The sequence below is a fragment of the Poecile atricapillus genome, chromosome 1 (genome assembly GCF_030490865.1).
Source record: "Poecile atricapillus isolate bPoeAtr1 chromosome 1, bPoeAtr1.hap1, whole genome shotgun sequence".
In the NCBI taxonomy this organism is placed as follows: domain Eukaryota; kingdom Metazoa; phylum Chordata; class Aves; order Passeriformes; family Paridae; genus Poecile; species Poecile atricapillus.
Genome location: NC_081249.1, coordinates 110,345,773 through 110,369,658, shown reverse-complemented (window position 1 = coordinate 110,369,658; position 23,886 = coordinate 110,345,773). Strand labels below are relative to the sequence as shown.

General features: G+C 39.8%; 1 protein-coding gene across 1 annotated transcript in view; it reads left to right on the top strand.

Moving 5' to 3' along the window:
• The first annotated feature begins 255 nt into the window (after positions 1-255).
• The window catches only part of POU1F1 (POU class 1 homeobox 1), a 143,527-nt gene continuing 119,896 nt past the window's right edge, over positions 256-23,886 (top strand). The window contains exon 1 of the mRNA XM_058860257.1: positions 256-356. The gene's annotated coding sequence lies outside the window, so the exon portion shown is untranslated. The remainder of the gene's footprint in view (positions 357-23,886) is intronic.

Below are 23,886 nucleotides of genomic sequence, written 5' to 3'. Positions count from 1 at the left end.
ATTGGATCCAGCTGACTTTCTTATCAGATCCAGGTGGGAAATAAGTGATTTCCATAAAGCAGCATAAATGAGGAGCTGGGTTTGTTTGGAGCGGATGTGAGGGGGGTCTGAACTGCTTTCAGCCTGCCTGGGCTGGGTGGCCTCTCTGCTTCAGCAGTAGGGGTTATCCTGAAAAGTAACACCCTAGCGGCAACTCTAGCTCCTCTGTGTAAGTTATCAGCTTGTTTTGGTGCTCTGAAACTGAAAGTTTAGTTGTTGGAAGAGAGAAGATATCTTGGGATCTTGGAGTTGGCACCTTAAGTGGCAGCATTCAGTCTGTGGAGAAAGGATTAGGCCTGATGGATGCTGGGGAAAAGGTGTGTACTGCTGACTTCATGAGTGTTCCCATCTCAGTGAAATCAAGGCAAGGGGGTTTATGGCTGATACATTTCCATTTTGTTCAGGTTAAGTGCAGATGAATGCACCTTGTTCCTGTATCTTCAGGGGATATGGGATATCACCTTCAGGGATGGGCTCCAGCCTCACCATGTGCTGTGTCAGGTGCCTCTTGGCTGGACAGTCTTGTCTTTGCTGCTCATCTCCACATCACTGTTGCCTGACTCTGGAGCTTGTTTTAAGAAGCAGAACTTTGTTGTTGTGATTCTTGTATTTAAGGGGAAGTATCTGGTGTGGAGTATCTGGCTCTTTTGGGGAGACCTTGCTGTTGGTGGGTGCTGTGGCCTTGAATGGAAATATTTGTGCCAATAACTGAGGTGTGAGCAGCGCTCTTACTCTGCAAAGCTAAAGCTTCAGCTGAACATTCTTTTGAGAACATAAAATTTTGCCATTAACCTTGAGATAAACATTTGGAATTAAGGCAGTCAAATGCTTTGATGCTCAGAAAAGACATCCCTATTTTAACTCTTAGTGAAAGCATTTTTGTTCTGTTGTTATAATGTAATTACTATTAGCCTAAATCAGAGCTCATGGAGATGATGGAAATAGGAATAGGTTGGACTTTATGAATTTTTTTTAAAATAATCTGTAAAGGGCTTTGGTGTGGCATGATAGAGGTTGGGCAAGAGTACTTGGCTCCTTTTCTGTGCAATTTTTTGTAATTAATAACAGCTTACAGAAAGGTTTTGAATACTGCTGGAAGTACAAGCCCTGCAGCACTAGGCTTTTCCCACACTTATTTTCCTAAGTAAAACTGTCCCTTTGTGATAACTCTAATATAAGCTTGGAAGGAAACAAAAGATTCAGCAGAGTGGCACTTGTGGTATTACAGAGAGATTGTTCCTGAGAGGATGCTGTACTCTAATGAAATATTTTTAGTATACTTCTCACTCTTCCTGCTCTCCCACTGTTTAAAGCTGACTTTCCTTTATGTTTTCTTGGAGAACTTGTATATACTGACCTTTAGAATGTGATGTTCATTGATGATGATACAACATGTATTTAAGAACATTTATTTTGCTGAATACTAAGCTGAAATGCTGCCAGTTTTGCAGAAAAGACCACAAAACCTGTTGTGCATTAATTATTTGATGTTAAACTCACCCAGCAGAAAACTGTTGGATGACTAATTTCTATGTAAAACTGTACCTGTGGTCTCTGGAAAAAATGAAAGTTATTGTTTGCTGAGGGTACTTGTAGGGATATGCAAAATATTTTCAATGTTCTCTGCTTTGGCTTGGCAAGTTTATATAGCAAATTTGAGTAGCTATTTTATAATAATATTTTCTCAGGCCCTAATAGTTTTGTCTGAAAATCTTTGTAGTGTGGATGGAAAAAATCATGCCTCGTGCTGGTTTTGGCTTTGGTAACTTCCCTCACAGTAGCTGGTGTGGGGCTGTGTTTTGGATTTGTGCTGGAAGCAGTGCTGATGGTGCAGGGATGTTTTCCTCGCTGCTGGGCAGAGCTTGCACAGAGCCAAGGCCTTTTCTGCCTCTCAGCCCATGGCAGCAGCGAGTGGGCCGGGGGGCTCAGGGGGGTGGGAGGGGACACAGCCAGGACAGGTGACCCCAACTGACCCCAGGGATGTCCCAGAGCAGAGGGAGCCCTGCTGGGCATGTAAAACTGGTGGGAGGAGGAGGAGGAAGGGAGAACATTCAGTGATGGTGTTTGTCCTCCCATCTCCTGGGGATGGCTGAACACCTGCCTGCCCATGGGAAGCAGGGAATGAATTCCTTGCTTTCCTTTGTTTCCATCTATGGCTTTTTCTTTCCCTATTAAACTGTTTATCTGAACCTATGAATTTTCTCACTTTTAGCCTTCTGATTCTTTCCCCCATCCCACTGTGGGAGGGAGCTGCTGTGTGGGGCTGGGCTGAGCTCGTTAAACCTCGATGTCCTGAAGTACAATTAGAGACAAAGATTGGTTGGGACAGAAGCCTGTGATTGCTTTAAGCAAAGGTCATTAAGAGAATGGCCAGAGAATGCCCATACTTGTCTACAAGTTTATTACTAGTCTGCTGCTGTTTTAGTAACTCTTTTTCTTGAAAGGTGAGAACTGAAGAACAGGGTGTTCTCATCTGTCTGGATTTAAGTGAGTCACCTGGTTGATGCCTTTGCAGCAATAATATAACCTGATAATGGTTTGTAGGTTTTTTTTCCCCCCTTCTCTTTGACTCACTTAGAATGAAAATCTCTCTGTGGGATTAAAACATGCAGGAATGGTGGTGGAAATTCTAATCTTCAAGACTGGCTTAATTTCAGAATAGCTGTAGGTAAATGGAATGCTGTGTGCAATTAATGTACTTAAAATTCAATACCTATTTCTGATGCATTAGGGGATGTTGGGGTTTCTTTTCCAAGGCTTGCTCCAAAGTCTGGAAATAGAAAAGCAACTTTTTCAGCACAATTTGAGGCTGAACATACTAACTGTACCTCTCTGAAACTTTGGCAATGACTTGTTTTTATAACCCAATAAAACAGAACAAATTTTTTTCAATTTGTTCTGCTTGCATTGTTGCAAAGTACTCCCACTTTTTACCCCCTCAAGAGTGAAAAACAATTCCTTGTAAATGCTTTTCATTGAACAAATGGTTAGATATAAGTTACACCACTTACTTTAAGCACCTGTCCAAGGATATGCACTGCTAATAGCTTTTTTCTAACAAAACTTAATCAATAAACATTAACTGGGGAATTGGAGAATGCAGGTTATTTGTTTTAGTGTGTATCACTAAATAACATTTTCGAGTTTGATGATAAGCCTACCTCCTGAATTTCAATTTTTGCCAAGCTTGATTTAGTATTGTTTTTCATCGTCAAAGTGGTTCCTATCAACGTCAGGGTGGGTTTTTTACTGTACTGATACAGCAGTTAATAAATTTTATCAAAACTTACAGAACTTGGTCAAATATATGCAAATGTCTTATTTGTATGCAGCAGAATTTGCACACTCAATTTTGTGAATGTAAAACCCAAATGAGGCTATTAGAATTTTGCTCAAGGCTTCAACACTACAAAAGAAACTTGGGAGAATTAGAGTTTTTCCAAGTTTTTTTTTCCCTAATATCTGTAAGTCTTGGTGTAGCATGTCTGCATCCACCTCTCTGTGTGTAATATTCAATATATTGTTACTCTATGCCTTCATACCAACATCTGTCTGTGCATAAATTGGTCAAGGATTCTTGTGCTTTGCTCCAAATCCAACTCCAAATGCCATTCCTCCAAGCTCAGGCCAGGGTGGGCGTTAGGAACTGCACTGGGAGTATTTTGGGATTGATGTGCTGTGTAAAGGCTGTTTTGTAGCTGCCCTGGGCTTCTTTGGGGAGCTTCTCTGTGAGGCTGCAGTGCCTGACTCTGCACAGCTCCTCTCTCCTCACCACCTGTGTTCAGGAATCTTGCCTCATCCTAGGGAGTTCTTGAAGTGCTTCTCACATTAGTCTCTGAAATATTTATCATTTCTGTCAGCAGACAATTTGCTTTTGTTTTTTTTTGCTTCTTTCTCCCCTCTGGAAAATGTGCTCCAGTCAGGACCCCTGAATCCTCCCCAGCTGGAGGGGATCTTTCTGGGCTTTGGTGCCCAGTGAGAGATGAGTATCTGCCTGCCCTGTGGAAATGCAGCCCAGCTCTTCAGAGGAGCTGTTCTCTCCTGGGCCTGCTGCAATAGCCAGAGACCACTCACTGATTATTAATACCTACATGAAGATGAGCTATCCTAATTTCTCTTTTCCTGTGAAAAAGTTGGAAATAACTTCCTTAGGAAGTGCCACACAATCCCCAAGCACCTGTTTGGGTGGAGGAATTCATTGTGTGATATGACCTAGAGTAAAGGTGAAGCTATCACCTGAACTTGTGATATGCAGAAAAAAGGGATTTTGCTTCAGAAAAGTCTAAAGATGTGCAGGTGCTGATGGTTTGGGTAGAGAGTTATGGTTTATACAGGTGATCTTGTTCTCATGATGCCCTTGTGCAGGGTAATAACCAGTAACTAAATACAACATGTGTTTTTTAAAATTTTCCTCCATGGTATGTGTAATTTTACTTTGAGTTCAGGTAGTTTTTAAGTTACCTGCAGGTCTGAAGTTACTTACAGACAGCTTTAATGCAAGGTAAATAAAGCACGAGGCATAATGCAACTTTTGGATAATAGTAATGATAGTTTTGAAGCACTATGCAAGTCTCGATGCTGCAAACTTTTTTTTTTTTTTTTAAATTACAGCAGAAACATAATTTTTCTGTATGGTTGCCATCTTAATTGTTTGAAATGCTTCATAACACTGTAAAGAAAAGCTGATATCTAGCTTGAAAATAGATGTATAATAAAAATGAAGCAGCTTTATCTAAAATGCATGCCCACAGACTGGAGACATTTCTTCCTTTCATATGGCTCATCCCCTGTGTTGCCTGCTTTTATTACCTTTCATCTCACTGACCTGTGTCATACTGCATGTGCCTTAAAATTAAATAATTTTTAAGAAGCATGCAACAGTTACATGGTGGTAACTTGATAGTAAATAGTGACAACTTCAAGATGGAGGTTATGTTTCCATTTTTAATATCATTAATTCTTGACTTCTGACTTTTGGACTTGAAAGAGTTTTTCAAGAAACAGCAAAAAAAAAATATAAAATAATCCTTTAAGCCATGTTGACAGCTGCTACATGTAATATTTCCATTTTCTGATCAGTAGTCTAAATGGAGAATTATTGGTTGCTTTTCTTCCAGTAAGACATTAATAGGTGAGGAATGTTCTCCTAGTTTTGCAGATAACATGTTTAATGCAGTTATTAATCGCAGAAATAGGAGGAACCATCATCTCTGATCACAAGTATCCTTCCCACAGTAGTATAAATGAGACAAACAAAACAAGTCTTTAGATTACAGGTTAAAGAGAATTTCTCTTCAGAAAAAACCTTGGTGAAGCTCCAGGCTAATTCCTGAGCAAACAGCAGTTTGAGATGGGTAGAATTGTTATCAGAAGCTTTGCACAGTGAAGGGACAAGCAGTTCTGGAAGCTGCAATGCTTGGGCCTGGGCAGGATCAGGGAAGATGGGTTATCAGCCTGATGCTGCATTTCTCTGTTCAGTTAAATATGTACACCTTGAGAAGTCTTCCTATCTCATGTTGTTTGGTTTTTTTGTCTGTTTGGTTTGGGGATTTTTATGGCCTTTTTTGTTTTGTTCTTTTTTTTTCCTGTTGTCACATTGGATTGGGAAGTTTTGCTTTAATAATAGTAATGTTCCTTGTGTGATGGGTGTGTGTGTGCATGATTTGGCTGTTCAGCACGAGATGCAAAGCCAGGGTTTGGCTGGCACTGTGGTGCAGGAACAGTTCAACCAGAGATAAGTGTACTTTTATTTTAGTGCCTGAGTGTTTTAGGAGCTTGTGGGTCAAGCAAAAGGCAGTTAGGAGGCAGTGAGCCATTTTTCCTGGGATGGTAATCGAGCTGTGTCTCCTGGGACAAAAGCCTCTGTGAATCTCTTGAAAATTTTCTTGAAAAGAAGTCTTTTCAATGACAGATTTTCTCCTTTTTTTCCCCCCGTGTGCTTGCATGTTGAGAGCTCATAGTGTTAGAGCAATAAAATGTTGGTTTAATCTTTGCTCCTTACGTGTGTGTGTGTGTCCTTCTGGAAGTGTGCAGTCCTGGAGCATCAGGGGTGGCGTTGGCAGAAGCAGCACATGACTAAAATACAGTCACCCTCTCCTGCAACCAAAATCCTCTCTTGGAAATGCACACTCTCCCTGTAACTTGTGAACAATTCTGCTTGCTGACAAAGCACTTCTGCTCTCTCCCCCGCCTCTCTGAATTACAGCTGGCTGTAATTTGATAGTCACCTGGGGAAAGGGAATAAATGTTGGGATGTTTCTTCTTTTGTGTAATAACTACAAAATACAGCTTGCAGTGTGCTCCATATTTGACTGCTTTGGAAGGAGGGAAAACTTGCTTCTTCAGGGAGACAGATGCCATTTAGTATACAGGATGTTTGTGTTAAAGAAATACTGCACTCCAGGGGAATCTGACTTTTTTTCTGCTTTAGAATATGGATATTTCTAGCATAAAAATGTCTGCCTACAATATGGGAACAGAAATGATGGCAAGAATTAAGAATTTAACTCTCTTGACTTTAATCAAAGAAGTCTATTGAATAAAATGAATCAAAACTGTAGGGAGAAAAAAGTAAAATAGAGGCTTGCAGGATGGTGACTTGGAGATTTGAGAGGGAAGAATTTGCACTATAAACTGTTAACAGCAATATTGTTCTGTGAGTACCACAGAGGTTGATGTCAAGAAAACAGATTTTCTGCTATGGATGGGAACCATGTATTGTTTTGGGTTTTTGTTTGTTGTTTAGTTTTTATTTTTTGCTACTTGTATATCCAAGTTTAATTAGCGACAATGAAATGCATCTTAGCTTCCAGCTGATATCTGCAGCATCCATTTCCAGCAAATAGTTGTCACTCCTGTTCTTCATTCAGTATCTTTGTTTTTCATTAAAATAGTCTCTGCCCCTCAGTTTCACAGCACCAGAAGTGAGGATATCACAGAGATATCTCAGCATCGTGCACTTTGTCTGTTTTATGGTTGAAAAGATGTCATATTTGGGTTAGCAGTGGAAGGAAAAGAATTGAAAATATATGAAAGAGCAAGAGGAGATGGGAAGGCTCATAGTAGTTGAGGACAGATTTATCATTTTAATGATATTTGATGGTGTACTCCCGAATATGCATCAACAGGTTGTAAATAATCCAAAGAGAGGATTTGCACAGGCTCTGAAATGCTCTCAGTATCCCAGTCCAATTTCAAGCTGTGACAAATAAGCATAAATACTGCAGGCAGCATTTTGCTCATCTCTCTAGCATTCAATCACTTATAAAACAGACTTAAAAGATAGAATGCTGTGAAACCTGGCTTAACTGACCACTGGGGAGAATGACAAAAACTGTGAAATATCTTTTTAATGGATATTTTATAATTCTTTGGAATGCTTTATGGAGAATACTTTGTGATGTAAGGATGATTTCTTGCATAATTCTAAATGTGTGGCAAATATGAGTTATGGAAATAATGGCCCAGTTTTTCCACCCACTAAAAAAAACTTTGTAATCAGCAATAATTTCACAGTGACCCCTTTTTCTCACTGAGGTCTGCTGGCTGTGTGAGGATGTTTCAAAATAGTGGTGACTGTGAATTTGCAATGGAAGTTTCTCTTAGGTGCAGTTCAGTCCTTAATTAGGACCCTTAAATAGGAAATGGGTCCTGGTTAAAATTTCTGGTCATTATTGGGAATGGAGAACCACCTGCAATAGGAAATAGATGGTCCTTGTTGTGGTAAGGCTTTGTTAGGGGTAATTTAGGACTGAGCACAAATATTCTGACTGCATCATATAAGGAGGATTTGACTGGGGTTTCTGAGTAACCAGTGGAAAATCTCTGGTTACTACTCAGAATGGACAGGTATTTGTTTTAATGCTTTCCAGAGGATTTCATCATATGGGGTTTGCTGATGTGACACTTGTACATCTCTTTAAAAGACCCAAAATCAGTTGAGGCCTTTATTAGTAGAAGAAGGCAGAAGGTCTTCTGTAGTCAAGCAACTCTGGAAGTCTTTGAAGCTGGAATATTTTCATATTCATGTTCCAAATGAAAAATGCTTAATAAACAAATTGCTTGGTACTTTTGGATACACAATGTAAATACACTAATGCTCATACAATATCTGAATACTTTACATTATGGTTTTGAAAGCTGCAGTTCCAGAATGGCACAGAAGATTGGTGAGCATCCTTTTTCCTAATGACTGTATTGATCACCTTTGTGTTTCAAACCTTCAGTTCCTCCTTTGGGATAATTAATAACTGGTCAGTCACTGAGCACCTGAGGCCTGCTGTTTCTGGAGACACCAGGTTTTTCCTCTGCTCTGTAGGGGAGGGAGCACTGCCCACTCTGCTGGGCTGTGGGATCGTTTATGGCTGTTTACAAGGGACTGAGGTGATGGAGGAGTGACAGTGCCCTGTAAGGAAACAGGGAATGAGGAGAGAGGGAACAGTGCAAGGGCCAAGGCAATCAGTGCTTAAGGAAAGAGTACTCTATGCATGGATTTATAAATGGAGTTTTAATCAAGTCCACATGCTGGCAGACAGAACACTTAACCATGAAAAACAGAATCATACAAACCTTTTCCATCACTGAGTGGCTGAATTCACCATGTTGATTTTGCTGCTGGACCCCATCATGAGATGATGTAGCAAGCACCTAATTCTTTGGTGTGCTCTTCATTTGTATGCTCCTGACCACCTTCAGGGTACCAGCCTCGTCCTGAAGTGCCCAGGGAAATCTGAATGGACCAGAGGAGGCTTTCACTTTGTTTCCCATAGAGTGGGCTCCTCACACAGGAATGTGCTTCTTGTGAGCTTCCTAAACTCCCTGCAATGTGTGAATGTGCATGAACACACACTCAGCTGTCAATTTAATGAGAAGCTGGCATTTTAGTTATGGCAAACCTGATCTGTCCAGCATCTTGGATGTCTAGATGTGAAATCTATCATGCAGGAAAGTATCTGCTTCTACGCCAGGAATTAAATCACACTGCCTTCATAAAATCACAACACAGAGAAGTTTGATGAAGTGAAATCCATTTCTCAAGGCAAGGCATGGTCACTTGGCTTCAGTCAGTGTCTGAAAGAGCAGCTGCTGCTGCTTCGTGTGTCATCTGTGAGATGGGCTGGCACCATTAATTCTGTAACCAAATAAATGCAGATATTTGCAAGAGCTTTTGTTTTTCTCTTTAGAATATCCAAAGGTCACACAGCTTCTTGAGGGTTGTCTTCAGGCAATTTTTCTTATTGGTTTAAGGACAAAATTTAATTCTTTGTAGGAAGTGCCCATACTGAAGATGGGTAAAATCCTGGCATGAAAAAGTTCATTCTTGTGTTATGAAATGCTGATGTTTGTGCTGGGTGATTCAAGAGTGCTGGCATGTCTTGCCATTTTATAACACCTCTTTCAACAACGCTGTGCTGATTTTCCTTGGACACAAACAGGTTTTTGGGAAGACAAATAGAGATAGATGCTGTTCTAAGTTTGCCTGATCTCCACACTTTCAGTGAAATGTGAATTTTCAAACTCGTGAAAATATAGGTAGGAGAATAAATAGCTGTGTAACATGGAGGAAGATGGGAATTAATTGTGCTTGAATGTGCTGATTGAAAAATAAAACAAGCCAAAGTAGTTCAAGGTCAACCAACAACTCTTTCCTTCCTATTTTTTTCCTTTCTTTTTTCTTCACTGAGGAATTATTTCTTTCTGACCTGAAATCTTGAGCTCTCAGCTTCCTTGAAGTTCAGATTAAGACTTAAGCTGTTGAACAGTATGTTTCATTTTTATGTCTTGTGCTGATATGGAATCAGGCTATCTGTTACTCCTTATGAGAAGGATTGAGCAGCAACGTGGTAAATGTTAGATTAGATCACTATTTTCAAACTGTCATTTACAGCAGGAGTCTGCTGTGAAACTGCAGGATAACCCCAGATTTGTTATGTTTGTTGTAATTCTGATTTAGTTACAGGATTTATAGTTAGCCGAGTCTTACATTGCTTTATGCCACATGTATGAAATACTCCATTGAGCCTTCCTGTAAAAATCAGACAGATGTTTTCAAATATATGGGTGATTAGGTTTGTTCAAAATTTTGCTGTTCATCAATTTTTATGCACAATATAATAGCTTTAATGAATTTTAGGTTGAATTACAATGGCAGAGGTATTCTTGATGCAAATTGAAAAAGATGCCTACAGAACACTAATGCTGCTGCATGCATACAGCACATGCTGAAATATCAGTCATGAATAACTGAGGCTGGACCTTAAAAACTTTGATTCTCTTCTTGATACTGCAAGATGCTAAACATGGGAAATTCAGTGACTCCACTTTATGGATATCACTTACTGAAAGTATCTAGGTTTTCAATTAAAGTATAAATATAGAAATTTTGTCTTCTCCTTTCTGATTTGATAGGGTCTTTTTGGAATGTTTTTTAAAGCATTTTTTTCCACTGGCTGTAGGAGTGTGTAGAACATGGTGACACTGATAAGTCCTCTCTGGTGAGCACCTCTTTGATGTTGGTAGAGCTGATTTTTCTGATGCTTCGTGACTGCTGCATAATTTGCATGAATAAAGATGTGTTCCCAGCTCCACGTACAAGTGCACTGAGCTGCAGCCTTGGCCCTCAGCAAAAATCATCACTGAGTCACTGTGGAGATGTGGATGCCTATTTTGTCTTTGCTCTAAAGGAATTTAGATTTTGAGGCCTTCTGTGGACATGCACATGAGCACACAACTTTCTTTGTGTTGCATTGTTTCTTCTTGGAGAACTTTTTCACCTGTTTCTGGTACTCACTGGTGCAGGTTCACTGATGAAGTTCATTTTATGTAACTGAAATATTTTAGTCTTCTTCCCCTAATGGTAACGTATTCTACCACTTAAGTTTAATAAAAATTGAAAGAAGTAATTATCTCAATTATTTATACCGATATAATTTATACTAATTTAAATACTACTTACATAATGGGTAAGGTCTCATTGACACTGGTATTTTTCTGCTGCAAGTGACACGTCAATTCAGGTCTTATCAAAGGTATTTATTACAAAGTCATATCTAATGCTGCTGTTCCCAGCTGTGTTAAAGACTTTTCCCATTGTTCTTAAAGAAATGAATTCTTTGTCAGCAAACCTAGTGCCGAGTTCTCCATCCATTTACCCAAAAGAATAAAGAAGTGGGAGAGCTTCCTGTGCTATGTTAGTAAAGGAAGAATCTAAGTCTGGCTCATACCCTGAACTGGCTGTACTGGCTCAGATTTAAAGGATTTCCCCACTTAGGAAAGATTTCTCCAGGAGCAGAGATGAGCCAAGCACAACAGCTCAAAATTGTTTTGGTTTAGCTTTACAATAAGCAGCAACCTGTATGTGTATAAATTGCTTTGGATGCATGGACTAATGGCAATAGCTTCTGACTCTGAGTACAAAGCAACTCTCACAGAGGTATGAAATGTTGAATTTTCTTGTTTTTCTTACTTTCTTATACCAGTTTTTTTCTCCTTCTCATCTCCAAAATCCCCTTCTTTGTGAGTTTTTCCTTTTGATTTTTCTCTTTTACTCTTTGTTGCCCCAATGAAAATTAAATCCTTTCTTATGAGATTGGTGAGACAGATTGACAATAACAGTAATGAAAAGATGGCACAATTTATTATGAGTGATAGTATAATTACTAGGAGATGTGATTTATTGCAGAATGTTAACTAGATACCAAGGCTGTTGGCATAAAGTCTCCTCCTCTTCACGAGAAGGACCAAAATACAAATTTGCAGCAAGTTAGCAGTTCTTCCTCATTTTGGCTTGGCATTTGCAACAAAATGGTTTGGTTTCTAATCCAGCTCTGGAGCTAGCAAAAGCCAAGTTCTTTGAGGATGAAGGAATTTTAGTAATGCTATGGAACAAGAGAAAATGATGCCAAACTTTTCATCTTTATACATGTAAACCTTCATAAAGGTTTTCAAAGTTGCTGCACTCACACCTTTGTAATTTTTCATGTTTGGCAGAGCTGCAATGGTATCTGTACAGAACACTTCTGCCTCACTAAAAAACATAAGACATTCTTCTACTTTAGTTTATTAGTGCAACACTCCAGTTATAAATTATCCAGATTCTGCACTTTGTGAGAATTTAGCTCCTTTTGTATGAAGAGGAACAGTTTTATTTTTTTCTTATGAGAGATCTTGCCAAGAACTTCTGCTCTTTCAGTATTTGCCAAATATTTTCAGTCTCACCTTAACATATTGACTATAGTTTTGAAATGGTCAAAAAAAGCTCATCCTGTAAGTAATTAGTTGGGCCACCATTACCTTGCTGTTTTCCATCTGTTGACTGCTCTCCAAGAGTCACTTTCACAATATTCACCAACTCTGACATGTTTAATTTGCTTTGTGAATTATGTGTAACAAGAAATAATCTTGCTCACTGCACAGGAAAGAGCTCATGGTGCTTGTCTGCTGCATGTGGCATTAACCTCAGCCACAGTTATCCCTAGAAATGTGTTTAGGATTAAAATGGAAAAAAAAAGGGAAAATATGAATCAGGGGGGAAAATATGCCTGAATATTGAAATGGTTTTGAAGAAGATTTCATAAGACAGAAAGCAAGATAAAATGGTATTTTGTTTTTGTGTATTCAGTCATTAAACTTTACATCTGAGAGCCCCTGTCTGATACCTCTGCTGCCTGTGAGGCACTGATAAATTATGAGCAAGGCATCCTATAAATTCTGGATTCAGTGAAGAGCCTTTGGAGCATTGTCATGAGATGAATGTATGGCTCAGACAGCAGAGATCATCAAAGAGTCTCCAAACCTCTTTTGTGGGCTTTTTGTGTCTCTAGAATGGGTGAGAGCCCTACTGTTTCTGCCCCCGCCTGTTTTCAGGCTTTTGAAGTGTATGAAATTCTGATTTTTGTGGTGCTAATGTGAATGGATAGGTAGGAAACCGTGTCAGAGTAATGTTTGAACCTAGTGGTCCCTTTCCGATCTGCTCTGTCTTGTATGGATATGAACCTAAGGGGATTTGGATGAAACCATTTATATTTTCAAATTGTTTATTTTTTTGCTAATTCTCTTCAGCATCACTGTGCTCACCATGAGTAATGGTAAACACAACTGTGTTGTACTTCAGTGTGTGGGATCTAAATCTTCTATAACAGGAATCCACTGATCTTTTGATCACCCACTTTTTCTTGTAAAATGTACAAATGTTTGTTCAATGTTTTCAGTTAAATATCATAGAAGTTCATAAAAACTCCTTTATAGGAGGGTTAAAAAGATTCTGTGTTGATTTAGTATAGTAATTTCAGAGTTTTTTTGTTGATAGTGATTAATCAGATTCCAGAAATAGACTAGTTATTTTTACTTCCCAAAATACATTTATGGACACTTAATAACAACATGAATAATTATAATGCGGAAGATCAGTTTTTACCTCTGTTACATTCTGATCCTTGGAAGATCTGAAAGAATTGTGCATCATGGAGGGAGGATGGAGCTGATGAGCGAATTGTTTTGAGCTGGAGAACCAGAAATTTCTATTTGAAGTAGATTTTAAAGCCTTTCCTTTTAACTGAGAAGCTGTATCATTTAAATGAAATTGGTGTGTTTGGATATTGGTTGCAAAAATAACTCAAACTCTTCTGAATTTGTGACCTTTTCTTCACAAATGTGTTTTAGCATTACATTTTTCTTTTTGGAAAGGAATGATGTTTAAACATGTTTTTAGGGAGACATTGTAATTGGCATTTCTTCATCTTAAGCTCTTAAGAAGATGAATACTGCTGTGTAAGTATTGTGTGCCACTCAGTAGTGTCAAAATGTTTGGATGGTAGAGATGTAGCTTTGGACTGGAAGTGACTGCCAATTTGAGGTAGTTAGTAATGAAATAGCAAGAAAAATATTTCCTTCAGTGAATCTGACTTCAGCAGGGTTGCCTGGTTTGGTGATTTTTCCAAGATAAATTACTATATGCCTGAAACAAAAAGTGCTTTTCTTGCTGTCAGTTTATAGTGCCATTTTGAACTGTAGATTTTTAACTTACAAGAGTCTTCTAATGCAATGTTTATTGGCTTGCATGTGTGTAGATTAATTCAGTTCCACCTCTGTGAAGAAAATGAAAAAGTTCTTTCTTCCTAATTAACAATTTGGAAATTTTTCTACACACTGCTTTTCAAAATAATAAAAAAATATGGTGATTCTAGTTAAACTTCTTTTTTAACATTGTGTTCTGCATGCAATATTTGGCTTGAATTTGTCATGTTTTCCTACTTTTGTTACAGCACATGCCTCAATTTGTACCTTTCAATCTCAAGTTGTCAAATTAATTAGCTTGATTACACTGTATGTCATCAGACTAACAATGCACATCCTTGTCTTTATCTGGGTTCTTCTGAGGAGAGTGGTAGTTCAGCAGTCAATATCTGTGGAAATAGCTTCATATTTTACATCAGGGAAAATATTTTACTTGGAGATCTTATGCTAATGATTTGGAAAAATCTGAAGGTTGAACTGGTGGGTAAGGAATCCAAGAGCTGATATGCTCATGCCAACATCTGCAATCTGGAAAACTGTCTGAAAATACTATTTGCTGAATTTGTGGAAGTCTCAATTGGGGAGCAATAAAACACACATTTTTTGGCACTGATTCACTAGATTCATTCTAGACTCACTTGTAAAACAAAAGAGCAGAGTCTGGTGGAGTGTCTCCAGTACCAGTTTCCTGTGCTGAGAAAATCTGTGAGGTTTCAAACTCTCCTGGCAAGGCTGAGAGCTGCAGACCCTGGAGGTGAGGGGATGCTCTTGCTCAGTGAGATGGGATAGAAACCCTGGGTAGAGGATCTGTTGTCCAGTGTCTCACTGAAACCTGTATTTGAGCAGAGAAAATGGTATCAAAATAGAGTGGATTCTGCTCTAATCCTTGCTGTTATTGACTGACTTCTCCATGATGGGGGAACAGGCTTGCTGTTGCATCTCAAGATGCTCTTACCTCTCTTCCTTGAGTATGTGGGAGCCTTCAGCAAAGTGCTCATTTCTTCTGCGTGGATCTTCTGAGGCGTCCTGGCAAGCTCTGCAGTCAGACTGGAAAGAGAATGAAAAAGCTAGTAAAAAAATGAAAATCAGAGGGTGATGAGCAGGAGGAAAGATACTGAAAAAGGCTTTGAAAGTCTATTTTTGTGCCACAGCAGTGTTCTAACCGTGTCTAACTGATTATGCACTTGATTCTGGGGCCTGGGTTTGTGCAGGTGCCCTTTATATTAAAGAAATCTGTATAACTTTACTGAATCTTTAGGACTCTGCTACAGGCACTGAGCATGATCCTCATGGAGAATCCCAATGGTTTTTTGGAAGTAAACATCCACTGCTGGTGTCATGGCATGGGAGACCGTATCCCAAAATATCCAGCAGAGCTATTTGCTAGCACAAATAGCTATTACTTCAGTTTATTTTGTACAGCTCACAAACACAGGGAACTTTACAAAACAAGCTGTTGCTAAACTTCCACTGCATTTCACATATTTGAAGCTGCTGCAAGACTTAGAGGATGAGAAGAGGTGGATGTTGGTTATCCACAGCAACATTGCAAAACAAATGTCTATTGTAATTCAAGTGAACGAGGATCCATTTGTGAACAGCTGGCACACATTTGTGAACTACCAATTTATCAGGAGGGATATGGAACTGAGCAGACACTTACATGCCCCTTGCTCCTATTTCTAATGATGTGCTCTCTGCATGGACTTGTCATCCCTTCAGGAAAGGGGAAAAACAAAATCTGAAGATGGTACTGGCCAGAAATTCTGTGTGATCACAGAAATGTGGTGTTAACTGCTGCAAGCTGTTGCTCTGACGCAAATGTTGATAGAGGAGATGGTATCACCTTCCCTTTTGCTTAAGCAGACACAGGAACTGTTTTGCACAAGAGAAGGGAGAATTTTTTTTTAATATTTTAGTCACTTTCAAATCATCCACCAAGGGACTGTATGCAGTGTCACAGGCACGTTTCCTGTAGGATGGTTTTGGTAACTGAAGCCATGACTTTGGTGTCCTGTAGAGTAGACCACGGTTTTCTGGGGCAGCCTCTACCCCAGTGTGATCCACTGGCTTGTGGTAGCCTATTTCTGGCTGTAATATATCTTAAATCCTGACCTGCTGCTCGTGCTAGGTGTGTCTACCAGCGTGGAAAATATAACGCAGTAGTGGCAATTCTGCCAGTATGGAAAAACAGCCTGATGGTGTTTTAAGCTCTGGTTACCTCAAGCTGCTGGAAGAGCATTAGTCTAAACTTTCTTGGTGCTATTAATGTGCAGGTGGCTGGTAATTTTGTATAAAAAGTCGTTCACACTGTCCTGAGAGAGTGAGATGGGAAATGCCTGTGGGAGTGAGACCTGTCTTCACTCAGTGAAGCATGGGGGACCCTCTGTCCGGGTCCTGCCCTACAGAACTGCCTAAGGGATTGTCTTGGGACTCTGCTTGGCTTACCTTGCCTGGTGGTTGGTTTGCATGGGACTTCTGTGTTGATTTAATGGTGTTTGGTTTGCCTATGCAACTCTAAAGCCAGAGGCTTATGGGGCACGTCTCAGCATCTCCTTCTCCTCTTTGACACTGAGCGTAGTGGCTGCTCTGTGTCAATAATCCAGTGTGTGGGAGGGAATTTATCAGAGTGGCAGGCTCAAAAACATTTCAAAGTACATCTTGCTCCTAGTAATAGTTAGATTTCTAGGAGAAAAAAGAGTTAATGGTATTGTAGTTGACCAAGGGAGAGATGCTGGTTTTCCTACCTTAACACCTTAATCTTAACGCTGTCTTATTGTTTTCACATCTAAATACTATCCTCCCCTTCCCACCCAAACCACAACTTGAGGATTTGCTAATCCTGTAAATAAATCTATGATTAATATGTTTAAGCTTTGTATCCTGCCCAAAAGTCAAAACCAGCCCTTTGCTGGAGGAAATACTTTGCAGAAAGCCGATGTGCTGTGGAAAACAACTCCCTGTGGGGCGGCAGAGTCTCAACACAGCTTGTGGAGAATTTATGTTCAGAGAGAGCAAGTAGAGAAACAGAGTTTTTTTTGAGCCAGGAGAGCACAGGCTGAGAAGCATGCTGCCTCAGGCAGGAAGGCTCAAATTGCCAGCAGCAGTGTGTGCTGTGCACCAGGAGAAGTTGCGTGTGCGGGGTTTCGCAGCGGATCTGTGCGGCCGTCGGAGGTGTTTCACTCTCCCCACACGCACCGAGTCTGTGTCCCCAGGCTGTCTAAGTCCTGCCTGCGACCACAAGTGAACTCATGTGGCACTCCTGTGAGATGGGGGATGTTTTTTCTTACTGAGTATTTTGATGTGATCAGCTCTTAACTGGAAAGACACGTTCCAAATGCTTCTGCTCAAGGACAGCGTGTAGGAGTTGGACCAAACCCCAACGCTGTGATAGCTCAGGGGAGCTGTATATGCTCTGTGCTCCTGTTCTTTAAAGCCTGGATTGTTCTGTAATTAAATCTACAGCTCGTGTAGGACTCAGCTCAAAGCTAGAAGATGGTTTATCCGAGGAGCCTGGATATCCTGGAGTGCAGGGAGGAAAGTGAATGAAAAAACCAACCCCAAATCTAGTTCTGAGGGCACTGTTGTCAGCCATCTGTATGGGAGGGATTGGTTTTGACTTGCTCTTCACTTAATTGTGTTTCCTGTTGGTGGCCTACGCTTTTTTTCCCCTCATCGTATACTTTTTATTTTTATTTTACTTTGCTCCCCCTCAAATCCACAAATTCTTGATGTTGTGGCGTACTTGAGTAAATTTGTACTAACTACAAAGTGCTTGGTACTTTAAGCAAGAAAGTTTTGATAATGTAGGGTCACTGCTGGAAAAACAACAATCTTGATTTATGATGGCTTTATGAACCCCAACTACTGTGCTTTTTAAGAAAATAGAAAGTTTTGCCCTTTGGAGATGAAACAGGGCTTCCAGACTTGAGCCTGTCTGCAGAAGGAAAACCTTATCTGTGAGTTCATCTGCTGTTTTTAGCACTTGTCACTTTTAGTAACTGCTGCCCTTGCATACGTTGCCATGGACAAACGCTGTATTGTCACTTACGTGATCTTTTCTGAGGTGTAGCAATCTATTGCTAGGTCTATGTATAACCTTATGCTATAACAGTCATTAGAGGAAGACAACAGCTACAAATAAGGCTTTCTGACTTCTTTTTTTCTCACCTGTGTAACTGGTGGTGAGGCCATTACATAAAGATTTCTCCTGGAATGAACCTCCAGTCATCAGAGGTACTGCAAACTGCTTGGAAGACATGCTTTTAAGCTGTGCATTTGGAAAGATTGCAAGGATTAATATAACTGAACTTGAGAATAATGACACATCAGTGCTGTTGGGATAAGTTATTTTAAAAGTCTGAATCTGTCTTGTAAGTCTTACGTGTTCATTTATTTTTTCATTAGTGTAAGAGACTAAATATCAATCTTTCCATGATAGCTGCGTTTTGCAGTGCTTTGTCAGACACTTAATTTAAAGACAGTCATCTTTCGATCCCTGTGTGATGGATGCATCAGGGACTGGAGAACTGCAGGCATTTTGATTTGTGCTTTTGCAGCACTACCAGTATCTTGAAATGTTACTATTTTTTGCGATTTCTGAAGATGTATGTTTGAGAAATTTAGATAAATGTTGGCTCATTAACACAGAGAGGGGCCATTATAAAATATTTAATTCTAGCAACAGTCTCTGCACCTTCATTTCACTGTGATATCATTGAGTCAAATTTATTTCTAGCATCCCTGAATCAAAAAATTCTTCTGCTCAGAAGGTTGGTCAGTTTTTCTTCTCCTAAAAGAAAGGGTAAGAGAGCTTCCTCTGTCCTCTCCTCCCTTCTTGCTCCTGCACCCTCCCCATAATTATAATGATGATAATAATAAAAGAGTAAAGGGAGCTTGGCTGTAATACCTATGGTGTGCAATATTTACCCTCAAGTTTGAAAAGCTTGTGTTTTAATTTAAAATGTCATGAGGAGGATGGAACAATATCTTATAAACAGGTGTGATTTTGCTCACATTCTTATGTTCTATTTGCGATTTCATTGTATGTAGTAAAGCAAGAGGGGAAAGAGCTACATTGTCTCATGTGAGGAGGACTATGGAAGAAGAAATACCTTTTATTTAGGGTGTAAGAAAGATAGAGCAGTTGTTGGAGTGATGCTGGTTAGAGAAATGATCTTTCAAGATAAAAATTAATTTACTGAGTTCTGCTTTTTGAAGTAGTAAGACTGAGTCATATGCAAGTATGTACATCTTTTCAGTGATTGAAGATAACCATTGAAGTTTGCTCTGCTTTTCAACTGAGAATAGCAATACAGTGGTACAGCAGCATAATGATAAGATGGGTATAATATAAAAAAAAAGATGACTAGGAAAGGGAAAGGTGAGCATGAAGCAATTAAAGTTTTAGTTGATCCTTACTGTGAAAAGCTATTACCACTGAAATGGTGATTCTTCAGCTGCCAGAGCACACAAGCTGTTATTTTTACTCTGCTACAGTGGATGTTGTTATCACGCAGGAAAATATTTGACTCATCATGTCTTTGGGGAAGTTAATGATTTGGGCTATAAAAGGACTTGTTTCCAGAAACAAGGACTGTATTTCTTCAGTGTTGTAGTATTTCCAACTCTGTGAATAAACATCCAGAACACCCAGTAATTGATGCAGTACTTACAGGTTACTGCTGCCTGTTCTTGGAAAAACTCCTGCTGCAAAACAAGGCTTTGCTTTTCTCAAAGGGACCTGAGGGGAACAGGTTGAAGTGGATAATAATTTTGCTGGCTGAAGTACCAAGAGTTCAGTACTTCTAGTGACCTTACTGTGTCTTCTAGACATCTGAGATGCAGATTCCTGAATGCCATACAAATGGCATTGATTGCCACTGATTGCAACCCTGCCATGTCTCTGTCCCTGAAATGGGTACTTGGAAAGGTGAAAGGACTTCCCAAAAGTGAGCCCAACAGCTGGCACTTGCCTATGCAACTCACCACTGATGTATTTATTTTCAAAATGTGTTGAAGCTGACAAAAATTCTGGTTTAATTTGATCCAGCCTTCAGAAAAGAGCTCAGGATGGGTGTAGTTTGCAGTCAGTCAGTGGTCATACAGCAGATCTGGTAAGAGAGTGGCCCTACTTGTAGGAATTAGTAGGGCATTGTTTTTGAAAGGGAAGGGGGGAAACACTTTGCCTAATCCAGGCTGTGTCAAAAATGAGTAACACTCATGCCTTTAGTCCTTCCTATCCCTAGTAAAAGAGATCTGAACTTGGAAATTACTGTTCTTACCATTGCCACAGTGGGATTTCTAGTCTTTAAACCAGACTCCCATGCTTTAAATAATTTATTATCAGGTGAATGTTAGTTAATTATCTTTAATATGGCTCAAATTATTACTGGCTGAGAGGCATCCTGTGAAGTCTTTAGGAGACAATAAATTCACCAATGGCAAACTGAAATGATGGAGCAAGTTCAAGCTCTCAGCTCTGATATTCAAATCAATAACAGGTAGTAGTTGCCTTGTCTGCATTTATCTTTTGCTTCATCAATGCAAATCATTCAGCATCTTGACTTTGAGGGTTTGTGCATAAAAAGGTATTACCTGTGAGAACAGTCATTAGGTACAACCCCCCCCAGCTCACTTTAGAAAGATGAAGTGACATCAGGGACAGCGTTTTAGTGGTGTTTATTTTTCGCAAATGTTAAGAGCAGGTCGACAAACAATGCACCTGAAAGTTGATTTTACTTTCTCATAATGGCTATTTTAACTGGTAATGGTTCAAATGGATTAATCTTTCCAACAGGCTTGCTATTGATTCTATTCTTCTCTTCTTCAACCTGGAAAAGAGAGAAAATTCATCACAGTCTGCAACTTCCTCATAAGGAGAAGAAGAGGAGCAGGCACTGATCTCTTCTCTGTGGTGCCCAGTGACAGGACTGGGAAGGGAACTGACAAGGGAATAGCCTGAACTTGTGTCAGGGGGGGTTTAGGCTGGATATTAAGAATGCTGTTGTGATGCAGTCTTAGTTCTAGTCTTAGATTTTAGAGTAGTCTTAGCAGTTAGCAATTCTTGAGTGACATGAACTGGAGTCGAACATTATAACGTGGTTCAATTTATTTTTCTCCTAGTTTGACACAATTTCTAGAACAACTGAGACAGTAAGCAAGCTAATAAATGATTTCCAAGTGATTTTATTTGATCAAGCATAAAAGAAAGACAAATGCTGCTGTTATTGCATTGAACTGATCACTATCTTGTGTGGGTGAACTATGGCTTAGTTTCTGCATGCTACAGCAAGAAGATATTAAACTGAAATCTCTGCTAACAGCTCAATAAGCCAGGGCTTTCCAAGGTAAACAGCTCACTCATTTACTTCAAGAGATGTGCCCAGAGTGCTGTTTCTTGTGCTTTCCCTGTAGCTGCAGAGCTTAATACACTATCAGGTAAAGCAGGAGGAGAACTGTGCTTCTGTAGGCAGATAGAAACAGCTCCTATGCAGAAATCCATCTGAGAAAGAGTGCCCATTATTTTTACCAGTTGATGCATGCTGGGTGCTCCCAAGGTGAGGAATTAATTTCTGATGTAGCCAAACAGGTTTAATTCTGTTTGATTGCTTCCCAGAAGTTTGGTTTGCTGTCCTTCTCTCACTTTCTGCTGGAGTTTCTCTTTTTAGTTTGTGTGACCAGTGTGCTCAGACTGCAGCTCTCTCAAGAATCTGGATCTGTGTGTGCTGGTGAGGATGTTTCCTTCACTCCTGCAGTTTCGTGTTGCTTATCTCTCAGTATATGGTGTTTGTCATGGCATCAATTCTGATGTTTCCTCACAGCTGGGTAATATTTCAGCCTATTACGTGCCTTTATGGTTTGTTTTTCTTTGTACTCTATGAATTGCCTTCCAAACTGAAGCTGTTTGGAGGGAGTGGTGAGTGTTTTAGGTGTCCCTGGTGCAATTTCAGAAATGCTCTTGGAAGGCTTCTCTCATGCAGAAAGAAGAATGGATGGGTTTTCAGTGGAACAGCTTCTTTGTAAAAGTGCAGACCCCAGATTTCCCTCCTCATGTTTCTAAGCTACTTCCTGTCCTTGAAAAAAGGGAAAAAAACACATGCTGGCAGTGAAAATTAATGGCCAGGATGTCATGGTGTACTGTGCTGCTAGGACTTGTGCAGCAGGCATCTCTAAGCCTCTGTTCTTTCTGTGCTGCCCCATATAAATAAATATTCCTTAGGCCAAGTCCATTGTAGATCTGTCTGGAGTGCCCATGGATCTCCCCCTGCTGATTTGAACCCTAATTCTTAAAGAGCAAATGGATATGCCCAAGTGTCCAAGGCACCAGTTTTGTCATTATCTGGGATTTACACAGACACTCCTTGTTTTTCAGCTTCTCCTCTGGAATAAGAGTAGCTGTAGGAAAAACAACTGAATCTATCCTGCTTTTAACAAGCAACTGCATTTCGATGAAGCCCCAGGGAGAGATTCCACAGCTATAGAACAGATGCTCTCTTTGTTCAGAATCTGGGGTTTTATTTCTTCCTTAGACATTTGATCTGGCTGCTTATCCTGAGGTGTCTGCTTGTTGCTCCTGTTGTAGGAGCAAAGGAGGACTTGATCCTGCCTTGGATTGAGAGAAAATGTCCTTCAGCACAAACATCATTTTAAGACATTGTGGATGCAAAACACTAGGTGGAAGTGTCAGTAGAGATGCTAAACTGCATTAAATAATGGCTGAAAATATGTGAAATTCTCTTTTCATCTAAGTGATAGTTGTTGCCTTGGGTAATATTACTTTGCAAAAACATTTCACTTGATATAGTCCAAAGAAATAAAGTAACCACAAACTGTGTTTGTAGAGTATTATTATATTTTTTTTTCTTCCTATATCTTCAACATATGATAGCAGGAAACAGAAGAGAAACCTTTTTTGTAAGACATAATCAACTATCTACAAAACAAATGAACCCTGGGTTGTGTGCTTCCTCTGACACACAAATACCAGTGATGCTTTTATAAGAGGTTTGGGAACAGCTGGAGAAGGAAATCAATGCTGTATTTGACTTCACCCACCAGAAATCCCCGTGCTAGTGGTAGTCTGGTGGAGTTTGCAAGGGTGTGGGGTGAATTCTTAACATGGTGCTGCTTATAGAGTCTCTCTCAGAGCTGCCTGAGGATTTATTGACTGTAGGTACACTGGGAAGATTGATGGCAAGCTTCTTGCAAGGTAACTCCAGCCTTGCATCCTGCTTTTACTAACCCAGCTGCAGGTGCCAGCCATCTCTGCAGCACATGCAGAGTCCAAGGAAGGTTTTGCTTTAGTGGGGTCTTGCAATTACTGCAAGGCTTTTGTGTGCCTCCTGCAAGTTCTAGTTCTAAACTGCTCTGAATCCTGGACTTCACCATCTCATGACAGTCATGTTCAAAAGATGCCTTGTAGCCTTTTTCAACATTAAGGTGTTGAAGAAGCATTTTTTTTTAAATGGATCTTTCTATTTCTGAGGCATTTTAAACATCAGCTATTTTAAGAAATTGCCCTGGATTTTTTTCATTGCCTTCCAGGCTTTTATCCTTTTAGAAGCAGCTTTCTCCCCATGCTCCCCTCACCCCCACCCTGTGTTTTCAAATGACCTTCAGCAGAGTTTGGAAACATATTTAGCTTTTGCAATCTCCTAGTTGTGCAACCAAGGCATATGCAAAATGCCTGTAGAACAAAACTCATTTCTATGTCTGATTGTCTTCTACTGGCTGTTACTTCTGGTTGTCTCTTTTTTGGTAACTACAATATTTTACAGCTCCTCCACCTTTTGCCTTTTTTATATTCCTTTTCAAGCATTTTCATGCAAATGT